Consider the following 20,493-nt stretch of genomic DNA (forward strand, 5'->3'; position numbering starts at 1 on the left):
GTATGTCCATGTGTAATAAGCTGACGAAATGTCAAAACCCCATACAGTATATGGTTTAAACGTAATGTTTTAACAACAACAACAGTACAGCAGCATGCCCCATGCTTGGGTTGGTTTGATTCCCTCCCACCTTTCCCTGTCCCTGCTTCTGAGGCTTCAGGGAGCTTTAGCAGCACCAGAGTGGGAGGTGTAAGTTACCTGGCCTAAACCAGGATATGTGACATATTTCTGTACTTTTACCACCAAATACCAGCACATTTTGATCAACACCAGTCCTTATTCTGCTGCATTTAATGTTAGATCAGTGTTTATTGTTACGGCCCTGCATGGTGTGTGCCAGGCTGATTGCTGTGAGGTTGATATCTGCAGATGAGATGATGCACCTGGCATTCCTGTGATAAATAGACCTTCTCCTGGCAGTGTCTGGGTGCTCCTCCCTGCCAGCACCATTTCAACCTTTCGTTTGCTTGTTTTTCATTATTTAAAGTTACTAAAGAAACATCTTATTTCTGATCTGCACTTGCACCTCTCAGTTATTTGTCATGGCCTGGTTTCTGGGTTGTGACATGTTGTTAAGTAGGAGTTAGCTGATGCTTTTTCTTGCTAGGAAGTATCAGAATCAGAATCAGAAAAGCTTTATTGCCAGGTCAGACATAAATCAGACGAGAGAACTTGACTCCGGTTTACACCGATGGCACCATTAATACGGACGCCATTTTTAGAGGAAGGGTGACACTGGGATGGGGGGGAGGAGGGAAAAAAAGGCATCTTCACACTGTGTATTAATACCTAGTGTCAAGGTGCAAAAAAACACCTCAGCACAGAAAAGCAACATACACACAACAATACAACATCATGCCAGGTGTGGTTAGTCAACCACTGTCCTGTATGATGAGCTGATGAGCTAACTGACTGAACTGATGACCATTAGTGTTGTATACTACAGTGTGTGTGTGTGTGTGTGCGTGTGTGTGTGCGTGCGTGCGTGCGTGCGTGCGTGCGTGCGTGCGTGCGTGCGTGCGTGCGTGCGTGCGTGCGTGCGTGCGTGCGTGCGTGCGTGCGTGCGTGCGTGCGTGCGTGCGTGCGTGCGTGCGTGCGTGCGTGCGTGCGTGCGTGGACGGAAAGCCTTATCATGGACATACAGATGTGTTTTAGAGGAAAAGTCAGGTATGATCACATGGTGTTGTGAATGTGACATGAAAACCACATTTCCCAGCATGCCACAGTAGTCGGGGCAGCCCTTCAGCAGTCGGACGTGGGGGGTACGCTGACAAATGAATGTCGTGGCTGTTTATTAAAATAAAGGCTTCAGACCAAGATAATGCCTCATCTGCTAATTAAGACAAGACAGACAACACATGTGTGACCCATTGCATCCAAATATTTTAATTAAAATGATGTAATTTGGATCAATTTATCATTTATTAGATATAAAAAACATTGTAAAACTTGTTTTTCCACTGTTTGGCTTAAGGCTTTTCTCCCACTAGGGAGTTTTTACCTGCCATTGTTTATGTAATAATTGCTCGGGGGTTTATGTTCTGGTCTCTGGAAAGCGTCTGGAGACAACTTTTGTTGTATTAAACGCTATATAAATAAAATTGAATTGAATTGAATTGAAATATCACAAAACCTATCATAAGGACACACCACCACCAACATCATTACGTACCAGTGACTGCCCATTGCTGTGTCCTCCTGAGAGATGTTGGAGATTGAGGGGATTGTGGTCTATTTTGAAGGTTTGAAAAAGAGACAAATACAAAAGCCCCAGGTGTAATCCGCCAACAGACAGTATGTTAACAATTAATTGACAATAAATGAAACAACTATTATTTACAAACAATATTTTATTGCTACAGGCAGTGGCTTGGTGGTTAGAACTGTTGCCTCACAGCAAGAAGGTTCCTGGTTCAACTCCCTTTCTGTGTGGAGTTTGCATGTTCTCCCTGTGCTTGCGTGGATTCCCTCCAGGTACTCCGGCTTCCTCTCACAGTCCAACAACATGCATACTAGGTTAATTGATGATTATAAATTGCCCGTACTTGTGTGTATGTCTGGTTGTCTGTCTGTATATGTGGCCCTGCGATGGACTGGTGACCTGTCCAGGGTGTAACCCCTGCCTCTCACCTGTGATGAGCTGGGATCGGCTCCAGCGGACCCCCGTGACCCTGGAAAGATAAAACGGGTATAGAAAATGGATGGATTTTATTCCTACATCATCCTTGGCGATGTACCCTACAAAAAACAAACAGCGCGCCCCCCGAAATGATGCAAACATTTTTACCAACCGGACTTGGTCATATACGATATACTATTCATCTGTATTTCCTGTGCCTTCCTGGTTTCTTCCACCCCACCTCACCCATTCCAAAACAGACAATGAGATTAAGACATTTGTATTACAGTCATGCTTTCACACCCAACCTATTTGGTTAGGTTCCTAGTCTGTTTGCTTGGTTAATGTGGTTCAATCGAAAAACTCAATAAAGTGATATTGACGGTCATAAAACGTAAGTGGAGTCAGCCTTTTAAGAAGCTCAAGACCACATGCGTGGATTGTGGGGCTCGTGCCGCCAGAGGTCGCTGCGGTGGCTAAACGTAACACTGAGTCATAATTCGGGTACAATGCAAAACGACACCTGTGGTCGTTTAGCGGAGGAGGACAGTCTGTGCATAATTCAGACAGCACGTTACAGCTGTTTTCAACAGACACACAAATACAGCTACTGGCTTGTGGCAGGCCTGCTGGGGTGGCGTGATGGAGAGGAGGGGCATAACCTCACTTAAGTTTGTGAAAAAGCTCTTCTAAAGTTAAATTGATGGACAATTCTCATATGTACATATTGGGGCTTTTAGCCAAGTGCCAAAGCACCACCCCAGTGGACTGTATAATGGGCCTCCTCATTACGCTGAGGTGACTTCAGTAGTGCGTGAGCTGCAAAAATCACTCCGCTATAATAACTCTGGGTCATTAAAGTTAGTGTTCACTTAGACAACTGGGAGCTGTCTGATTAATCAGCAGTACAGAGATGCTACACTTTTCCTCTTAGTTTTGCTCTCTTTCTCCCTGTCCCTTTTTCCCACCTCTCAGTCACATTCACCATTCTGTAGGCTAACAGCCTTCAATAAACTTCCCTAATTAGACACAATCAGGCTCATAAGAAACTAAAATATGATGTTTTGCTGTCTTTTGGGATCTCTAAGTAACACTGAAATATTTTTCTCCTTGCTAATGCTCTCCACTGTGAGCACTTTAATATAAAGAGGTGACCGAGTCCAGTAAACAGCAGGACACGACTGCAAATATGCTAAATCTTGGCATTTATTTACTAATATCAGGCCAGGACAGCTTCCATTCACTTTATGCCATCAGAGCTGCTATAATGAAAAATTGCTTGCAGCAGCTTCAAGCAAAAACACAAGCTTTTGACAGTACACCTCCATTAATTCTTCTCAGTAAACCAACAACCTTCACTGTGTTTTATTGCTCTTAATCTCACAAGAATATTTATTTTTCTAGAGAAACATTTTTCTTTGTATTGTTTTTTTTAACCATCACTTGGCAAACGTTCTTCTCCCTCCCACTCAAGTTAAGTCAGGATGTTGCTTCTTAATGTGTTAAAAGATCATGACATAAATTGTAGTAGAACCTTTATTTCTTTAAAAAATCCCCTACCCTGCAACCAAGCTCCAAAGGCATAAATCTCCATTTTTGTGTTTTTATTTGATCAAAGAAAGATTTAACACTTTGCCTATTTATTTCCTAAATTAAAATCACATATAAAGATTAAGCCTTTTAAATGTGGCTCTGCGAGCTTAAAATGCAGATTAGCTGCTTTCACTTGCATGCATCATCCTTTCATCCTGGCTGAATAACCTAGTTTTGAAATAAAATCTGTTTTTGCCCTCTTTATTATGTTATCTGCGAGGGCCAAAAGTATCTGCACATTCTGAGGAGCAGTTTTCATTGCTTTACAGAACAAATGTTAAACTGTATGTATACGCTAAATGGTTCCTCCAAAAGTTTTTCAAAGCACAGAAAGAATATCAGTCTTTATTGACATTCTGTGGTGTATACACAATACTAAAAAGTGATTATAATGCTAGATTTATTAATTCCAAATAAGCTAAGTTTGTTATTACTACACATTTGGCACACATTAAAAGTCATTTACTTGTGCAGTAATTGTCGCGGTGTGGTTGTTGAGGACCCAAATGCAGGAGAGCGGGAGGCAGGAGTTGGCAAAAAGGCAGGATTTATTGAACAAAACAAAACCAAAAACGCTGCAGTGCAGGATCACCAAGGCAGAACAAAAAACAGGAATCCAAAAAACTAGAGGAGAACATCGAGGGAGCAAACAGTACGGACCCACAGGGAGCAGGGGAAAGACAAGACTAGATATACACAGGGGATAACAAGACAGGTGCGGACCATCAAGGCAGATGGAAGACAGGAGGGGCAGAACTGAAAACTCTAAACTGGGGGTAATGTCAAAACCCTGACATTACAACCCCCCCCCCCCCCCCCCCCCCCTCAAGGGATCCCAGATGTCCCAACAAACCCCCCAACCCAGGGTGGGCGGAGGGGGCCCGGACCCGTCCTCAGGACCGGGCAGACAGTTCGGGGGGTCGCCCTCAAGGCTGGGCCGACCGGCGAGACAGTTCGGGGGGTCGCCCTCGAGGCCGGGCCGACCGGCGAGACATTTCGGGGGGGTTGCCCACGAGGCCAGGCCGACTGGCGAGACAGTTCGGGGGGTCGCCCTCAAGGCTGGGCCGACCGGCGAGACAGTTCGGGGGGTCGCCCTCGAGGCCGGGCCGACCGGCGCGACAGTTCGGGGGGGTTGCCCACAAGGCGAGGCCGACTGGCGAGACAGTTCGGGGGGTCGCCCTCAAGGCTGGGCCGACCGGCGAGACAGTTCGGGGGGTCGCCCTCGAGGCCGGGCCGACCGGCGAGACAGTTCGGGGGGTCGCCCTCGGGGCGGAGCAGACAGGATGGGGAACCGGCTTTGGGGCAGACGGGATGCGGGGAGCCGGCTTTGGGGCAGACGAGATGCGGGGAGCCGGCCCAGGGGCGGACAGAGCGCCTTCATCTGCTCCATGTCAGCGGCCAAGCGATCTACTTTAGAGGAGAGCTGGCTCGTCAACCTCCGTCGTTTGGGGGCACCCACCGTTCTTTTCGTCGACCTCTTCAGCGAAGCCCCCGCTGGCTGGGATGAGGGGAGGCTGGCTGATGGCTCCAGCTGCTCTGGGCCAAGGCAAGAGACGCAGAGGTCATGGCCATCCGCCGGATCCAGGGCAGCCATACAACTCGTGCAAGACCGCTCCATACAGTGACTGATTCGGTAGAGACCAAGCAACAAAGCTGGGAGAGGGGAGCAGACACGCTGCCTTCACCAACAGTGTAACCACCACAAATGTACCAGTGGGAGAAGGGAGCGGACACGCTGCCTTCACCACAAACGTACCAGTGGGAGAGGGGAGCGGACACTCTGCCTTCACCACAAATATGCCGGTGGGAGAGGGGAGCGGACACTCTGCCTTCACCAAACGGGAAACTTCTTTAACGAGGAAACACAAATGAGACAGGTGGGAGAGGGGAGCGGACACGCTGCCTTCACTGATAAGTAACTTTCTTAAAAAGAAAAAATAAATGAAACAGGTGGGAGAGGGAAGCGAAATGCTGCCTTCATCGAATGTAATGTTCCTGCAAGGAAAATTAAATGAGACAGGTGGGAGAGGGAAGCGAAACGCTGCCTTCACCAAAAAAAATGCAATTTCCTTAACAAGAAAAACACAAAATGCAGTAGCTAAAGGGAGACCCACAGTTACCCACTTTAAGTAACACAAAGTTAAATAAATGCTGGTCCCTAAGAAAAGCAGGGTAGTGTGGAGGTTGGTGGTGTTGTACCGGTATGTTTCACATTCTAAAATGTTTGCATAAGAATAAAACGTATCCATTAATTTCCTGTCGTTGTATTGTCCTTTGTTAGCATTGTGGCTGTGTCTAGAGCCAGCTTAGCTAACAAACACTAAAAAATATAAATAATTCAAGCATAAAAAAATTCAGAAAACTTCAGAAAAGTCTGAGGAAATCTTCAAGAAGAGGCTCCATCTCAATAACTTCACCACAAAATTGAGTTTTCCTCGTTTCTCCTCTTCCATGACTTGTGCTCGTTGATAGAAATGCATTCTGGGATACTATTCCTAAGACACACACCGGTCACACTCACTTGTGCGCAATTAATCACAAATTAACCTAACTTTCATATTCATGCTCCATGGAACAAAAAACCCTGAAAAATAAATAAATAAACAGGGAGAACAGACAAACTCTGATTGGAAATGCAAATTTGTAGTAATACGGAGTATGTGTGTGAAATTACCACACCTCTGCAATGCTGATTTAAATTTCTCCATCTTGCTCATAGATGTTTATAAGGAATATGAGGTATTTGATTTTCAAGTTTACTGCTGCTCTCAAACTCCCACCTCTCCCCTAACTTCAAATCCATAGAGGGGGTTAAGTGAAGTTCATTGTTCTTGATCTTTCATAAGCCTAATAAATATGGACTAATCAATGAGTAGTCAGTTTCTTTTAAAGGAATGAACCACTGTCTATGCACTCTGTTCTTCATAATTCATGATAATTTCATATAATTCTAGTATCGACTTGAATTTATCCAAAAAGTAATGAATGCTAAATGATTAATTGGTTGGTGTATTCCTTTCTTCTTTGTATCAAATTATTGGACTGTTCAAATCTAATTTTGGGCTGAAGAAAGTAAGAACTGGACCGTGTATTCCCACTGAAACGAGTACACAGCCTCAACTCAAGTGTCTCAAACGATTTCAGCAACACCTCACCGGCGGGCCACAGTCATCCTGTCTCATAAGAGTCTAATCTTGGCTCGTGTTCCCTAGTAACGGAAGGCCTAGCAACCTCAGTAGTCAAGGTAAATTAAAACCTCAGTCTTCATTTAAGGGGGTAAGGTATATCGAGACATATCACCTCTTCACCAGGCATCTTTGTACATTGGCTTGTAGCTGGAAGCAGGTTTCTTGCAGCTCGTGGTTTGAATAAATGTGGATTCTTGTTGTTTGTGGTGCAATGTTCTGCTGTGCTAGCTTGCCCTCGCACAGACACGTCTATTCATGTGAGGGAATGCCTCTATTACTAGGTCAGAGGCGTATCAGCAGCATGCTATCTTCAAATGGCTTTCATGCCTACGTGCGTGCACACTGAACACAAAAGAAGGCACCTCAGTCCCACCTTGAACAGCTACGTTGAGAAAAGGGCTTGCTACTAAGAAACGCAGCACTCTCTCACTCTTAAATTACTATGAGACAGAGAGCACTGACTTCACTGTTGAGAAACAAATTTAACAATGGGACCCCCATATACCTGATAGATGAAGAGAGCAGCTTTTGAATTACAAGGATCCAGAGGTGGTATATTTTTCTATTGTCTTTTTGACAGTCAGTCTCCCATGGTGGCATGCATAATCACAATGACTGATGAGATGAGGTCGGGGAATTGATCTTGTGATCTGCAATGCCATTATTTTGCTACACCTCTGCCTGTCCCTTCTGTGTTTCTGTCTCGTACGCTATTTTTATTCAATATATTCTTGCTGCATGTGGGTATCACTAGATTTCGGTACACCTTGGTACAGATTTTAGATCATTCCCTTCTATTTCATAAGGTTGACACAATGACATATCACTTGCCCGCTCACTATATAGCAGGGAAATGTGGCATCAAAAATGATGTTTGTTTTGGTGTGTTCACAAATAACAAGATAGATTAATTAAAATTCTTATGCACTAACTTGAAACTGGAGGATCAAACTAAATGGTTTGATCAAATATTATTCAAGGTTCCATATTATGCTTTTCCTGACTTAGACAAGCTCATCAATCCCACCTCCCAAGGCTTTCACGATCCAAGTGAAGCTTGGAAATGGTCAAAACCTCTTCCTTTTCACTGTTCTCTTTTCTGCTGGTGTAAACCTAAGCTGTTTTTTTTTGGTAATATGTTTGCAGTACTTTCTGGACTTTATTAAATTAGTTTTGGATAATCTCAGCTCAAGCACTACTGCCCACTGTTTTTAACAGATTGAAGGTCAGGCCAGGAACTTTTTTTTACATGTCATTTCCAAAGAAAGGTCACCCAAGTGAAAAAATAATGTAAGCAAGAGCGATTAAATATGAAATAGAAATATCAAAAGACGCTTAATTACTTTTTTCTGTCTCACTGTGAATACTATAAATACAACAAGCTCTTTAAAAAAAAATCAAAAACACAATAAGTCTGAATACAGATAGATGTTAAACACCCTGTAATCTGGTCATCAGACTACACACACCCGCACGCACAAATACACACAAGTGGTTAACTTGTACACTTTGGTCTCATTCACTATGACTGGCACTTTTGAATGTAAAAAATGATTTTGGTACCCTTCCCACCACCATTTACATAAAGAAGAGCATTTAGCCACATTATCCTGTTAATGTCCTTGCTTCATTGGCGAAGACAACAGGAATCAATCTGTGGATAAAAACTTCATCCGTAACATGTAACACAGCTGGGAAGCTTTTATTGCATTATCAGCAATGTGGTGGGCAATTGCTCGGTTCAATAACTACCTTTTGTTCAGCTGTCACTCATCTCTGGTGAAAAAAGACTAACCAAAGTTAAACGGAGAGAACATGGATGAAACTAAGAAAAAACTTATGAGGAAAAAAACAACACTGGAGACTCTTACACTGAGTTGAAATTAGATCAGTTCATACAGTAAATATGATACAAATGTGCCAAATTTAGAAAATTGATGTGTGTATGATACAAGCTTTTATTTCACTATTGACTAGCAAACAGTGTATACGTCAGAAATGATGGAAACTGCAATTCAGATAAACTTGTCAAGACAATATATCGAGTAAATATGGGGACTGTTCCAGACTTTGTCTTGAATAAATATGTACAGTGTGAGTGAGCTAAAGAACGGGCTGAGAGATGATGACAGCGTGCTAGTGTGTTCAAACATCTCAACAACTTTGCTGCTGCTACAAAGAGAGGGGGATTAGTTGGCTGACAAGCACCAGGGATTAAAATCATAGGAGACATAAGTCAGGACCACTGCTGGGACTCTAAATCGATTATGAACACACCACCAGAACAAAGCCAGAACAAATCAGTGAGGACTATCATCAGGTCATTTTGATTGAGCTGAGGAAGGAAGTTTTTCCTCTACAGTTGTTGGGATTGTTGCCAAGGATTGTTCCTGGAATAATTCCCAAATAACTTCCATTTGATATTTGGAGGGAGGGACAGTAAGCTGCTTCCTGTTCACATCAGTGGGTTAATACGTTAGCAACACAGCCAAATCTCTCGATGGATTAAAAAACAAGAATTGAAGGAAAAAAGATTAAATAGATTGATTAACTTGATTAGGAAAATTATCATGAGCCAAAATCTAAAAGGTAAAAATGTATAAAGACGATTTAGGAAAAAAAAAAAAAAAAAAGTAGCAGCAAGGTACTGCAGTTACGACCTTTTTAGGACGACTAAACTTGATTTTAGGTTTTCGTGTGATGGAAAACAGATTTGATGAAAATGAATCACTTATTTAAAAGCTTATGTCTGAGACTTCTCAGGTAGTATTTTTAAAAGCTACAGGAGATGTTTTTATTCTCATATTTGAACTGGGCTGTAGTAAAGGAAATAATCAGGTGTACAATATTAATTCTTTCCACCTCTTGCTTGTCTTTGTAAACTGTTTACCATTGCCTTTTTTTTAACGTCCCCTTCGTTCCACCCTTAAGCACGTCTTTTCTACTTGGTCTGTCTACTTGTTTGCCTCCCACTGCATTGTCCACATATGCATGTTCCTGTTGGTGGCCTCTCGCCCTCGCATAAGTTTGACCTTCTGTGCCTACTGCAGGCCAGCTTGCAAATGCCTTTCTGCTCTTTGGCTGCAGGATATAGTCTTCATGCTTGATGAGCAAGAGCTTGGGCAGCTGATGGAGAGCTGCACATATCTCTCATCTGACTACCAGCTATCTGACATGGAACACATACACGCATGAATTTACCTATACTCTTTAGTGACTTGTAGAAAAGTACCTTAATGATTACTGAGTTACGTATACATGGACTTTGAGAGCCATTCTTTTTATTTTTAATACAAAATGAATAGTCATTTTCATCAATAGATGACCGTTTCTTTCAGGATTTAACAGCGTAGAGCCCAGCGATTAACATCCTGGCTTCTCATTCAGTAAACCGTTATAATATTTTAACTTAAAAGTTGATGGCATCTTGCAATGATATATGGTGCAGAAGCACCATATATCGTCCCTCTGTGACTCGTTATTCACTTTTTTTCTTGAAATCAAAACAAAAAAAAAAAAGGTTTACATTCAGTGGCATTTTAACAAAGGCAAGGCATGTTTATTTGTACAGCAAGTTTAAGCAACAAGGTAATTCAAGGTGGTTTACATAATGAAAACGTGAAAAATGAAGAAGAAAATATTAGTTACAGTGCAGTGGCATAATAAAGAGGCGTCAGACTTTAGCTATAGTTATATGTTGTGTTATATGGAGACAATATACTTTTCATACTCACTCTGTGTTCTCTGCTCGCTCTTCTGCCGTCCATGAACTCTGTCGTGACTATTGACGTGACCGCCAGTGGCCAATAAACACTTGTCTTACATGTTTCCGGTTTAGGCCCTGCCCAGGAAATCCAGCAAAGAAGCTTTGGAAACGAAAACTTTGGATTTATATTTGAATTAAAAGTAGTTTTTTTAATTTTCAATTTAAAAAAATGTATTACAGTTTGTTTATTTTTGCTTTCAATCTGATTTTTGATTGAACGTTCATTTTTCTCTGCTTGCACAATAAAGAAACAAAAATTCCCCTATACGAGAAGTGCAACATATCACAACAAAACACCAATGTGCTTTTTATTTTTATTTGAAACAATATACAGATATTATAAGTACTTTATATCTAGCTAGCATAGGCTAGAAACATTTTATTTGCTTTATCTGAACCCTGATGAACTCTCCACATAGTTCCCACAAAGTGACCATGGGCTAGTCATTTTAAGCAGCTCTGGCAACTGTCATAGGATGAAATTTGAATGGGTGTCACTGAAATGAGATTTCATTCACATTAGCAATGCTGCCTCCTTGCTATTTTCATCACGTACAAAAGCACCATAAAATATGTAAATGTGCTCAATAAATGTTCTTATGATGTCTTTATCTTCCTTAAAACAGAAAAAAATACATTATTTAAATGCTCAAGGCAGGAGGTGATGATATAACAGATTATGAGGGGTGAACACCACCACCACCTCTACACCATTTGAGGAGTCTCAAATGGGTCATGGCAGAAACATTCACTCATATGTTTGAACGGAAACATATGAAAACATGCACAGAGGCAAAAGACAAACACCCTTGCAGACTCATGTTGCGATCAAATTTATGTATTCATGTTTTCTCTCATAAGTGAAACTGGTGCTTTATTGTTTTGCCTCTTGTTGATTTTTCTTTATCTACAAATTATGGATTCACTATTGTGATAATCTTTCAATAGGTTCACCTCTCTGTCATAATGGCCACTGCTGGTTGAGATAGAGGTGAAAATGTGCACCTCTTCATGAATTTGCACAACAACCAGCGCCAAAGTAGAGTAGAAGACCCAGATGAAGACATCTTCAAGGAAAGAAAAAAGTAATGGTATATCAAGCAAAAGAGCTGCTGGATGCGGATATCCAAAAACGAGATACAAAGAAGACATGAGGGTGAAAATAAATACATACAGAAAAGCAAAATACACAGAAGAAAGGAATGCCTAATAGAATGCAGGGGTGAGGCACACAGCAGCTGAAAACTGGTATGAAACAAGAGCAGGAAGAAAAACTCAACAAAATACACAAAAATGGTGTCTAATAAATGAACCAGGAAGTAAAGCTTACTAAAATCCAGAAGGAATCCAATACAAAATTAAAGCTGCAAGCAGCGATGAACGGCCCTCGCACCCTTGTGCACGTTCAGGCTGCAGTGGAAGCTTGTATGATTTGCATGTAGATTCTTCAGGCCTGGACATTTAGCGGATGACACCAACCACGACTCGCTATATCAAACCATTCAAAAGTTATGGCAGAAAGTAGGAACTATCAGATATCGACCAATCAGATGAAGGGGTGGGGCTAATTCAGACCAATGAAGGTCAAGTAAACAATACCGAGTCCGATGACACCACCCACATGTCTTTATCACAACCCGTTCAAAAGCTATGGTAGAGAATAGGGACTATCAAACATCGACCAATCAGAAGAAGGGGCGGGGCTAATTTGCACCAATTATGTTCAAGGACTCAAAACCGAGTCCGATGACACCACCCACGAGTCTTAATGTCAAACCAATTAAAAGTTATGGCAGAAAGCAGGGACTATCAAATATGGACCAATCAGATGAAGGCGGGGTGCGCTTTTTGCCGTCTATCGTCGCCACGGTAACGCTTTTGACTGAGAAAAGTAATGCCCATCGTCGCAGGATGGAGACGCACATTTTGATGAATAACACATCTGGATGTACATTACGGTTCGGGCGAAGAAGCGTCCAAAGAAATGGCATAAATTGCGCCAAAATTACACCATTAATTCAAAATGGCCGACTTCCTGTTGGGTTTCGGCCATGGCGCCAAGAGACTTATCTTTAAGTTGCGACATGATAGAGGTGTGTAGGGATTTTCGTGCATGTACGTCAAACCGTATTGTGGGGCTTGAGGCACAAAGTTTTCCAGGGGGCGCTGTTGAGCCATTAGGCCACGCCCATTAATGCAAACCATTAAATATCAAACTTTTCACCAGGCCTGGCTTGCGTGCAACATTTGGTGACTTTTGGGGCACGTTTAGGGGGGCAAAAAGGCCCTCATTTCGTCGGAAAAATAAAAACGAGAAAAACGAGGAAAAAAAAAATTCCTACAGATACAATAGGGCCTTCGCACTGTCAGTGCTCGGGCCCTAATAAAAAGGATTATAAAATACCTATAGACTAAACCCATAAATGCAAAGAAGTAGAAGTTACATCATAAACCAAATTGAGCTTTCAAAATGAACACTTGAATGCAAACACATACTGTTAACCGTATAACCTAATAGAGATGTTCCCATCTCCAAAAATACTGACTTGAAATCGGGTCAAATGGAAAAAGTAATTATGTCTCTCAAACACGTTCCCCGTTACAAAGCACCAATGCTTACAGATAAGCTCCTTCATGAGCTTCAGAGGAACTGAAGTGTACGTTGACATCATTTTCTGTCTGGTAGGATATTCGGATGCGTCACAAGCTAAAAGAGATGGCATTGGCTTCAAAAATAACACTGTCACCTAGCATCAGCTTCAACCTAGTGACCTTAAAGTAATCTGTACATTCTGAAAGATTTACTGGGGAGTAAGAAAGTAGGGAAACTAAATTATACAGGGTGTAAGAAATAAAAGCTGTGAGATGACTGTGGTTGTTTTGACCTGGGGGTGTTGTCTAGCAGTTTGACAGTTAAAGCAGAACAAGGCATCCTTTAATACAGACAACAGAAGTAACATCCTTTGTTTTAAATATCAGGTCGTAATATTAATAAGTATTTTATTTATTTGTTCATTTGTATTCTTTTTACTGCCATTTCATCTACTATTATCCAGTGTTTATTTTCATGTTGCTATGCATTATGGTCAAACACTCAACTATGGTCTTGTGTCCAAAGGACATTGTTCCAGAAAACCTGTGGTGTGTTGGGGTGTATCGTAAATTTGCCAAGCTTTCTCCTGGAACCCCATAGTAATCTTTTTTTGATTGTACTGTCATACACTTTAACACTTAACAACCGAACTGAGGCCCATAGAGTGTAAAATATAGCTCCTCAGTTCTCTGAAATTTCTCAGAGCATTACAACGTCTGACTTTGGGATGAAATGGCTGGGACATCAAGTGTTTGTCTCATTCTGTAACGATGGACTGCACATTTGTGGACCGAAGCTTCCTGAAAACACTTCTCAGAGTAATAGGTTAAGTCCAATTGCTTCATCAAGATCATTGATGATGTCTTTCCTCATTGGCATTGTGGTAACACCCACATCAATGCTCTGACAGTAAACTGCTAAACATCCTTTGTTAACAAAGTGCATTTCACTAGAAGCGCCTGGTTGAGGTCGTAGCTTTTAAGATCTGTTAAGATGACTTTATTTTTTTCTCATAAATTCCTGATTCATAACATCTCAGAACTGTAAAAAGGGTCCACGTTTTTTGACCTGTCCGTACGTCCCCTCAGGTTTATCATATGATGCAACCAATTGGCACTGTCACACTTTGAAACATCAAGTTGGACCAAAACAGAACTGACACATGAATCAAATCATCTAATTCATCAGACACAGTTAAACCTAAATGACAGAATGTGCTTTGTGAAAATAGCAGCATAACTTTCACAGAAAAAGTGAGAACTCATAGTACAAACATAGTATCTAAGAAATAAATAATAACAATAATAAAAAAAAAAACTTGATTCAGGCAGGAATGTATGTATAATACTGTTGTGTTGCAATTAAAAAGTTATTGTCTGTATTAATTGAGAATAGGTAGAGCAGTATTAAAACTTGATGATATAAAGGGTGGCTCCTTCACAAAATTGCCACCTGAAGTTGCAGCTCTGTGCAGATTTAAGGAGGTTCTTTTGTTCTTTTGTTTTAGAGACCTTTAGGTCCAGAAAATTATTATCACACCAGGTGACGAAGAAGAGAGGGAAACCATGACTAAACTCATCACCCTGAAGCAGACAAGACGACAGAGAATTTCACAAAATGCGTGTTCTCTTTTAGACTTCTGCAGCTATCTGTGTAAATAATAGAGACGTAAAAATGATAAGACACAGCTCTGAGGTGATCCTGTGTTGGACACGTCTTGTCAGAGACACGTCCGTTCAACAAATTGCAAAGGATAAATTTTATCTGCAGTATAGGACACAATAAAATGTGTTAAAATATTTTGCAATTATTTCATAACTAGATATGTAAGGGAAACAGGTCTGAAACCGTTTGGCTCTTGAGTTTGTGGATTTGGGAGACGGAATAATGAAAGAATTTGGCCCAGAGTTGAACTGATAGTCTGCATACATCGATCTTTTGCAGCGAATACTTGATCCAGATATTTGAGTCTGCATCAGAAGTATTTGATTGGTGCACCGCTAAGGATAAAGCAACTTCCATCCATCCATCCATCCATCCATCCATCCATCCATCCATCCATCCATCCATCCATCCATCCATCCATCGTCTGCCGCTTATCCGTTCCCGGGTCGCGGGGGCAGCAGTCTCAGCAGAAATGCCCAGACTTCCTTCACCCCAGACACTCCCTCCAGCTCTTCCTCCAGCTCTTCTTCCATCTCTTCCTCCAGATCTTCCTCCAGCTCTTCCGAGGGGAGTCCGAGGCGTTCCCCGGCCAGCCGAGAGACGTAGTCTCTCCAGCGTGTCCTGGGTCTTCCCCGGGGTCTCCTCCCGGTGGGACATGCCTGGAACACCTCCCTAGGGAGGATGGACATGCCTGGAACACCTCCCTAGGGAGGAGGGACATGCCTGGTACACCTCCCTAGGGAGGAGGGACATGTCTGGAACACCTCCCTAGGGAGGAGGGACATGTCTGGAACACCTCCCTAGGGAGGAGGGACATGTCTGGAACACCTCCCTAGGGAGGAGGGACATGCCTGGGACACCTCCCTAGGGAGGAGGGACATGTCTGGAACACCTCCCTAGGGAGGAGGGACATGCCTGGAACACCTCCCTAGGGAGGAGGGACATGCCTGGAACTCCTCCCTAGGGAGGAGGGACATGCCTGGAACTCCTCCCTAGGGAGGAGGGACATGCTTGGAACTCCTCCCTAGGGAGGAGGGACATGCCTGGAACACCTCCCTAGGGAGGAGGGACATGCCTGGAACACCTCCCTAGGGAGGCGTCCAGGAGGATCCGGTACAGATGCCCAAGCCCCCTCGGCTGACTCCTCTCAATGTGAAGGAGCAGCAGCTCGACTCCTCTCTCTAAGGGATCTAAGGGATAAAGCAACTTTCAGGACAAATCTGCTCAGGTTGGAGAGGGGATTTAGGAGATTAACAGATTGTGCATCATAAGGGGTCCAGTCTTCAGTTTGAATGCTGGTTAATTAAAATATCAATCACTGTTACACACCAGAGACCAGAAACTGCATTATAAGTATGTGGACTGTCGCTGTTTACTGTAAATTCATTAATTCAGTGTAATATGATTAGAAATGCTTAAAGATGTCCGCTGCATGTTACGAGACGAGTTAGAAATGCTTAAAGGGAACCCTGGCTATTAAGACATGTAGGTCTTAAAAGATAAATGTTGGTATCAATTATAACAATGTGATATCAAAAACCTTTTTGATGTCTTCATTTTTATAAAATTTGAAAATATAATTTAACTCGTAGGTCACCATTGTTGTTTACACCGCAATGCATTCTGGGTAGTGACGTCAGACAGTGGCACCTGCTAGCCCCCGTCCACTGTTTTGACACCCAGAAACAGATGAAAACACCGCTAAACAGGTGACGGCGCACCAGAAACACAGATCAAAACACAGCTAAACATTAAGGTGACGGCGCACCTACAAAAAAGTAAAAAAAAAAAAAAAAGAAGTACAGCACCATAAAGCATGAACTATAAAAACACCATAAAACTCAGATAGACTAACAGACCACACGTTTCAACTAGCACATAGCCGATGCTACAATAAAAACCCCAGCCAGATCTGGCGTCATTAAATTAAATTAAGATGTTCTTGCCTATTTGACGCGAAGTCTGCGCCTCCCATTTCGTCAAAGTCCCGGGCCAGTCACCTCAGCCTCTGGTCTGTCATCAAACGCTGGACCAGCACCAAGGCCGGTTTTAGGGGGGCGGCAGGGGTGGGCTATGCCCACCCAAACGTGCATCCTGCCCACCGGCGTCTCCATCCCGGCGAGAGCGGAGAGCGGATGGCGGTGCGCTGCAGGCTCTAGAGCCACGGCTACGCCGCCTACGCCGTTGACGCCGTAGCCTAATGCACTGGTAAGATGCGCACGACTTTGATAATTTTTGCAGATCTCCCGTGCATCACAGCACACGAGCACTTTGATCCAGTTTGCCTGAACCGAGACGTCTTATGGGCTCCCTCGTCAGCCTCCACGGCCGGGAGAGTGCTGCTCATCTATGTTTTAGATACCTGTCCCAGTTAAACTAACGCGGCTTATCTTCGCCACCGGTCTACGTCATCGCCCCCAGAATGCATTGCGCAGGTAGAACATGGCGCCTCCCGCAGGTCAAAATATGTGATAAACATTGTAGATTTTTAAAGCAATTAGATTATTTTATGTGTTTCTAACAACATATTTTAGTATAAGAGAACAATTGTGGCTAATTAGGGACTACAAGTCTTAATAACCAGGGTTCCTTTTAAAGATGTCCGCTGCATGTTACGAGACGAGTTAGATAAGTCTCTTTGCTCGAGGCATGACCTTTTATTATGTACAAAAATACTAGTTAGACTTTTGCAGCGTTAGAGTTGACCCAAAACTAGTGGGGTTCCTTTCTAGCGCAAACCAGTTGTTAATCTTTCATGTTCAGAGAGAAACCTCATGTCCAATTTGGTGTGTGCATTCTTCTGGATCAGCAGAGAAAAGAGATTATTTTCCACTCGCCCACTCCTCTTGCTTCTGTTTTACCAGGTACAGTACTCTCAGGCTACATGAAACGAAAGTTACGCCTGTAACTACGGTTCTTTGAGTCCCGGATGACCGCCAGGCGGTGCTGTAAGCACTGGATATCTCCCCTCGCGCATGCGCATGTCGAGTACAATACCAACAATGTCACGTCACCCGTGACCCCTGCATGACCCCCGGAGTATATCGCCGGTATATCTTCCGGCGTCAAGCATGGGATCGACTCCTGGAATCTTCTCGCGAGAGCACGAGGATTCGGAGTGACCGGCAGGCCTGGCGGTCATCCGGGACTCATAGAACCATAGTTACAGGCGTAACTTTCGTTCTATTTCGTCCCTACTGACCGCCAGGCGGTGCTGTAAGCACTGGATGACGAATACCAACAATGTCACATAGAATCCCGGTCACTTACCTCACTGACCAGGGGCAGAAGGACCCGGGAGTAGAACCACGCCCAATGGTTGGGGAGTGGCGACATTGATCCGGTAAAATCTGGAGAACGTGTCCGGCGACGTCCACGAAGCCGCTGCGCAGATGTCCTCCAGAGGCACCCCCTTCAGGGCAGCCAAAGAAGCCGAAACGCTTCTGGTCGAGTGGCACCTCACCCCCACTGGTAAGGGGCGGCCACTGGCCCTGTAGGCGTGCTCGACGGTGTCCACCACCCAGTGGGACGGCGCCGTCCAGAAACAGCACGCCCCCTGTTGGGGCCACCATGGCAGAAAACAAGCTGCTCCGACCGTCGCACAGGCGCGGTAGCATAAGCAGCGAGGGCCCGTACGGGGCACAAAGGGCTCGGCCCACTCTCTGCAGGCTCGGGGTCGAACCGGCCAAGCTGGATAGGCCGATTAGTACGAGTGCGTGGCAGGACCTTGGGCAGGAACGCCACGTTTGGCCACAACGTAGCCCCTGAGCTGACTGACAGGGCATGTAACTCTCCGACTCGCTTTGCCGATGTCATAGCGAGGAAAAAAAGCTATCTCCATAGAGAGCCACTTCAGGCCCACCTGGGCCAAGGGCCCAAAGGGTGGAGAAGAGAGGGCACCTAGCACCATGGACAGGTCCCACACTGGGGCCTTTGGGCTCCTCGGGGGGGCGCAGCCTCGGAGCCCCCCTGAGAAAGAGAAACCAGCCGGTGGCACCCCACAGTGGTATTCTCAACCAGGGCATGTTGCGACGAAATGACCGCCACATACACCCTTAGAGTGGACTGAGCACGGCCACCATCCAGGAGGGACCGAAAGGAACCCCAGGATCGTGGCCACGGGGCAAAGAACAGGGTCCTCTGCCCCGTCTGCACACCAGGCAGAGAATCTCCCCCACTCGCACTCATACCAGAGGCGGGTGGGAGGCACATGGGCATTCGAGATGCCAGCCCTGACGGGTTCAGGACAGCTTGACAACAATAGGCTGGGCCCCGCAGCGGCCGTGAGCAGGCGGCCGGGGGCGATGCCCGGGGGCCGGTGAAGGGCCTCCCGGTGTACTGGAAGCGGCCGCACTCCTGTGAAGGTACACCAGCCGCTGCCTGGTCACACCAGCCAGGGCGGTGCGTTCAGAGCTTCCAGGGCGGTCGCCCCAAACAGCTCCCCCGGTGCCAGCAGGTCCCCCGGTGTCAGGTGCCTGACAAAGAACCCTACGAGCAGTCTCCGTCAGGGGTGACTGCGCCAGCCAGACATGACGGCGCGTGTGCACCAGGGTGGACATCAGCCGCCCCAGCCCCCTCGTCTGGGAGGCAAAAGCCTGTAAGGATATGTCACACATGTCCTGTGTGGGATCCCCCACCTGTGCATCCTGCAGGGAGGTTGAGAGAGCCAGCAGAAGATGGGAAAGGGTGTTCCCCAGCCGGCCAATGCTGGCCGCTGTGTTATAAGCCTTACAAATATGCCCATCAGTAACCCTACACTGGGTAGAGGGGCCCTTGGGATCTGGCTTCAGAGCCTCATCAGGAGCCACTATCAGCGCTGCAATGGAGGGCTCGATGGGGGGCATGTGGTGGAGACCAGCCACTGCCGCGTCCTCCATCGCCGTCAGAGCGCGGTCATCAGCTGTCAGCCTGGAGAGGGCTGTGATATCTCTCCAGCATGAGTGCAGCTCCCTCAAAAAATCCGACGAAGGCGGAATGGTGAATTCCACCGGAGAAGGATTGCGCCTGTGGAAGGCGCTAGAGGCCACCTCCGCACGCGGTGCATCCGGCTGCAAGTGTGCCAGGGCAGTGCGGATAATGCTCTGCACGGAGGAACAAACCGTCCCCTCCCGAGAGCTCTGGGCAGATGAGTGCGAGGAGAACCCCGAGCGCTGTGAGGCCGGGTCCCCTGATGACACGTTGAAGTGGCTCGCCGAGGCTGCAATGGAGATGGGGTCCTCTGTTAGCAGCGGTGGCGACCCCAGAGCAAACTCTGGCATGGCAGGTTCCACCTGGCCAGTACCAGGTTGCAGATTGAGGAGGAGCGCCTTCATCTGCTCCATGTCGGCAGCCAAGCGATCTACCTTCGAGGAGAGCTGGCTCGTCATCCGCCGTCGTTTGGGGGCCCCCACCACTCTCTTTGCCGATCGCTTCAGAGAAGACCTCGGCTGGGATGAGGGGAGGCTGGCCGACGGCCCCGGCTGCTCAGGGCCCAGGCACGACACGCAGAGGTCCTGGTCATCCGCAGGATCCAGGGCGGCCATGCACCCTGGGCATGAACGCTCCATCACAGCGACCGGTGGGAGAGGGA

The sequence above is a fragment of the Cololabis saira genome, chromosome 14, assembly GCF_033807715.1.
Source record: "Cololabis saira isolate AMF1-May2022 chromosome 14, fColSai1.1, whole genome shotgun sequence".
NCBI classification, from domain to species: Eukaryota; Metazoa; Chordata; class Actinopteri; order Beloniformes; family Belonidae; genus Cololabis; species Cololabis saira.